Raw genomic sequence first — 5,555 nt, forward strand, 5'->3', positions numbered from 1 at the left:
GGTCTGCAGGCAAAAGTGGGTGTGGGGGGACATGCTATGGGTTAAATTGTACCTTCGTAAGCACTATGTGTAGGGAGTCCTGGTGTGGCGCTGTGGGTTACTGCGCCAGACTGCAAATCCGTTTGAACTGCAAGGTCGGCGGTTCAAGCTCACCAATCGCTCCTAGGAAACCCTATACAGGGTCACTATGGGTCAGAACCGACTTAACAGCACTTATCAACAAGCACTATGTTTTGGAAGCCTAACTCTTAAACCTCTGCATATAATCCTGTTTGGGAAGTGCTTTGCTAATTAGACCCTGCCTAGGGATTGGTGGTGGTGCTGTATGCTGTCAAGCCCATTCCAGCTCACAGGGACCCTACAGAGGGTGTCCAAGAGCAATTGAAAGGTTTGAATTGCCGACCTTGTGGTTAGCAATTCAGTGCTTATCCTAGGTATGTTATGGTTAAATGCCATCGAGTCAGTTCTGGCTTATAGCAACCCTGTATAGGGTTTCTAAGGAGCTGCTGGTGGCTTAGAACAGTCGACCTTGAGGTTCAAACCACCCTTGTGGACCAGTGCTTATCCTACAGCGCCACACCAGGACTCCATATGGCGGGTTCTAAATCTAATCACTTCTGAGTTATAAAAAGAGCAGATGACACACACACACACACACACACACCACACACATACACCAGGGGAGACAGATGCCCTGGGAGGATTGTGGAGCAGCCAAGGAGCCAAGTTCGCCCGAGGCTGCCAACCAGGAAGGAATCGACGCAGCCCAGACCCAGATCTGTGAGACTGTAAATGTCTGTTCTCTGAAGCCACTCATTTGTGGTATTTGTGGGGCAGCAGCACCAGAAAACTAAGACAGGGAGGGAGTCATTACTGGAAGTGAGAGAGAGCAGAGCCGACGGGGACTCCCACAGGAGCCGGCCTGTCCACTCACCTGCAGCAGGCTCAGCAGGGGCATGCGTACTCCCCTGACTCATTCTCCCCCACCCTCTGGTCTCCTTAGTGCTGCCTAGTGGCCACACCCCATGGAGCCTGAGTTATAGGGTCCACAGAGCAGGATGGATCTGACCGCTCACCGCTCACCCATTCCTCCAGGGACGTTTTCTGAGCACTGACCCTGAGAAAATGTACTGAACGAACTGGTCTCAGCCTCAACGTAAAGACTTTAGACAAAACCCCAAACCACATGAGTCTAGAAGAGAAGAGACGGATGCCACTGTCCCTAGTACCAGGTGTGGGGCACCTCTGCCCACATCTCTGGGGCCCAGTGTGGGAGATGGTCTCTCTGGGTAAGAAAGTGGGCAGTGTGTCACATCAGCATTCCAGGAGTGTGGGTCGTAACTGATCGTTCTCTCGGTCCAGGAAGGGTCTGGGAAACGACACCTGATTTGCTTTCATTTAGTGAAAGCTCATTGTTTAGAAAATCAGTGTCAGGCTTTGTTTAAACAACACATTCTGCTGGACATCTCAATACTAAGAAACATGGCCAAGTCCAGCCAATAAATGAGTTGCCCTTTTCTTAGGGAGAACAGGGCCAGAGAAGCCAAACCTATAGTCCCAGAGCCAAAACTGGCTCTTTAAGTGGTATACGAGACACACTGTTCTGTTTCTAAAATATGAAACAATGATCAGATGGGAGCTTATCTGAGTCGAAGATTTAGAGCATGGAAGGTCCTAGCTCTGGCTGGCTATCTGCAAACAAGAGACTATGGGACAGAAAAGGGAAGACAGGGCCACCAGCACTGCCACGCAGGCTGTGCACTGCACTTCCGGGGCCACCATCTCATGGCTTTAGCAGGCATGGTACCCCCTGAAATGGTGCAATGTACCACGGTTTCAGATTCATGTGTTCAGAGATTTTCTCTGCACAGAACCCCTGAAAGCCAGAACCCTGTATCTGGTGACTGAAGATGGGCTTGAAAACAGCCCATTTCTTTCCTTGAGGATCATTGGACATAATTGTTGGAAGAAGAAGCTTCAGAGTCAGGACCCCATTCAAGTCCTGAGACAATCACTTATGAGCGGTGTGTTGTTGTTAGGTTCTGATTCACAGTGACCTATATACAACAGAATGAAACTGCCAGCTCCTGGGTCAGCCTCACAACTGTTGCTGCTTGAGCCCGATTGTTGCAGTCACTGGATTCATTCCTCTCATTGAGGGTCTTCCTCATTTTTGCTAACCCTCTACTTTACCACAGATCTGGTAGCGTAGTGGTTTCGAATCGGGCTGCGAACCGTAAGGTCAGCAGTTTGAAACTACCGGCTGTTCGCGAGAGAAAGATGAGGCTTTCTGCTCCCGTAAAGATTTACAGCCTCAGAAACCCTGTACAGGGTCGCTATGGGTCGGAACCGACTCCCCGGCACACAGCAGCAAGCAGCTACTTTACCAACTATGATGTCCTTCTCCATGGGACTGGTCCAAAGATGATTTGTGTCATGTTGGACAGTTCAGACACATCTACAAGTTAGTTTCCTGATCTGTGAAATGGAGGGAATAAAGCTAATTATTCTTTACTTGGAGTCCTGGTGTGGAGCTGTGCGTTAATGCGCTGGATTGCAAAGTTGGTTTGAAACACAAGGCCAGTGGTTCAAGCTTACCAGTTGCTCCTCAGAAACCCTATACAGGTTGCTATGAGTCAGAACCGACTTGACGGCACTTAACAACAACAATTCTTCAATTAGATGTGAAAGATGTGGCAGTCTTTTCCCATAAAGATTTACAGCCTCAGAAACCCTATGGGGCAGTTCTGCTCCGCCCTATGAGTCTAAATAGACTCAACAGCAGAGGGGTTTGGTGATTTAACATTTATTGAACTGTAATTCGAGGGGGCTTCAAAAAGTTTGCGGAAAAATCCCATCCTCTTTCAGTGCCATTTTTTTCATGAATTATTTGAAGTCCCTTGGTATGTGCTGAGCTTCTGCAAACAGCTTTACTTGACTTCACTCATTCTGCCATCTCCGTCTCCCCTGAAAGTCATGTCCCATTGTACAGATAAGGAAACACACAGAGGGGAGATGGCAAGTAGCAAACAGCAGAGCTGGAATTAGAACCCAGATACTCTGACGCAAACTTTAAATGCATAAATAGGTAACCCAGAAAACTCCATTGGGGCAGATTTTTGCCAGAAGGAGGAATTTCAGAATGTGACCAACACAGGAGTCTGATCTGGCTGCTGAGATGGGCTTGCTGGGAGCTAGCTGGCTGTATGCCCAGCAGGAAAGACAATACTCCTAGTCTCCTCTGCCCCTTCTACCTCACCTGCCAGGGTGACTGCCCGCTGCCCACTCTGCCCAGTTCCTTCCAGAGACTCACCTAGAGGCCAGGCTACCAGGTGTGGAGTGTTGAGCCCCCCAAAGAGGTGGACAGAAGGTACGAAGGTTGGTGTCTCTCTTTCTGCCTCCCTTGCCTGCTAACCCCTGGCCATCTGTCCTGATGGCCAACTGCACAGGTTTCTGCAGCCGCCCACAGTGCCCAGGGCTGGCCACTCATCTCCCAGGCAAGAATGGAGGCCTCCTGCTTGGAGCCAGGCACCAGGCCAGGAGTTAGTGTCATGCAGACAGATAGTGGAGTATCAGCAACCCCAGTGGGACTGCAAGGAATGCTGGGAAGAGGGCCGAGGCTGCACAGAGGGGGATCGGCACCAACTGCCTAGAGCAAGAAGGATGTTGTTGTTAAGTGTCATCCAGTCAATTTTGACTCATAGTGATCCTGTATAGGGTTTCCAAGAAGCAGCTGGTGACTTTGAACTGCTGACCTAGCAATTCAAATTGACCTTGCAGTCTACTGCTTACCCTACAGCACCACCCTAACACTCTCGAAGGCTGATGTTATTGTTGTTAACTGCCATTTCATTGGTCCCAACTCATAGCAACCCTGTATAGGGTTTCCAAGGAGCGACTGGTGAGCTTGAACCGCCAACCTTAAGGTTCAAGGCAACCTTGCAGTCCAGCGCATTAACCCACAATCTTAGAAAGGCGTTTATGAGGTAACTTCTTTTTAAATGCGACTATACAGGGTCGCTATGGGTCAGAACCAACTAGATGGCACTTAACAGCAACATCAGTATTAGCATTTGAATACAAAATTGGCAGATGTCATTTGAGCACAATGAGATTAACTGAATTACAATTTTTATTGGATGTTGAGGTCCAAGTTAATGTGGGAGTCTGCATGGATAAAGTATGAACCATTTAAAGCAAAGTTGGGGATAGCCAATTTTCCTTGTGGGAGATCAATAGAAGCTTACATTGATTGTTGAAGCAGTGATTCATTCACTCATTTTCTTTGTTATCGAATACATGGAATATGGAGGCTGCCTTGCAGAATATACCCTTAGGTCATTTAAATGAATACATATGTTGTGTTGTGTAGATACACAGCAAACCTGTTTATTTTCTTCATTTGTGAACTCTAAGATGGAAAAGGGAAGCCACAGGGAGGAAGCAGGAAAACTGTTGTTGCAGGGAGGGGATTGTAATCACTGAAATGAAACAAAGCGTGTAATTTGTTGAATGTAAAGCTGATGATCTTGTCTGTTAACCTTCACTCAATTCACAATAAAAAGTAAAAAAAAAAAAAAAAGAGAGAGAGAGAGAAAAGATCCAGTAAACATAACACAAAAAGGATTCATGGAATATTTTTTTTTGTATAAAATGTGTTCTTGCTGTTGGGTGCCATTGAGTCAGTTCTGATTCATATCAGCCCCATGTACAATAAAAGGAAATACTGCCCTGTTACCAAGTCAGGCTAGAGAAGACTAGGAAGTCATGATATTATCATATGAAAGCATTTTATTACAGTATGGAAGTACCCGCAGGAGAGATAGGCCACTGACGGTAGAATATCTCCTTGTGCTCACAGTCTTCGGGATTTTATAGTGGGAAGTTAGGAGTAGGAGAGCTTCCACCAGATTTCAAAAAAGAGGTGGGTTTTCCTGTTTGCACAGTTCCTGTTTCTCTTTTACCAGGCTGTGGGCACATCTGGCATCCAAGCTGAAGTCTAAAATCTCAAGATGGATTCTACTGTGGAATTACTAGCTTTACCAAAATTGCCTTTGTATTAGATAAAAAAAAAACTTGTAATATTTCATATTGTTGTTGTTAAGTGCCGTCAAGTCAGTTTCAACCCATAGCTTGAACCACCAACCTTGCAGTTAAACCAACTTTGCAGTACAGCATGTTAACCCACAGCGCCACACCAGGACTCTAATTAGTATATGTTACTTACAAAAATTTTTGCTTCTTTAAGTTGTTGTAAACACAAACACCTTTGTTAAAATGAATCCACTTCATCAATTCTTTACAGCATTCAGACTTTTTAACCCACAAGAACTCACTTGCCCTTGAATCAAACCAAGTATAAGAAGTTGTTTTTTCCTCCTTCGGAAAGAATTAAGATTTTTAAATTGCCTTACGAAAAACAGTAATCAGAACCTTCAACTTGATGTGAAAACAAACTTAGACACAGTAAACTCGGAATAGAGTGAGACAGAAACATCATAACTAGCTTAGAACTCGAGTTTATGAAATCTATGTAACAGACATATGGGAATCCA

The sequence above is a fragment of the Chrysochloris asiatica genome, unplaced genomic scaffold (assembly GCF_000296735.1).
Source record: "Chrysochloris asiatica unplaced genomic scaffold, ChrAsi1.0 scaffold00025, whole genome shotgun sequence".
Lineage (NCBI taxonomy): Eukaryota > Metazoa > Chordata > Mammalia > Afrosoricida > Chrysochloridae > Chrysochloris > Chrysochloris asiatica.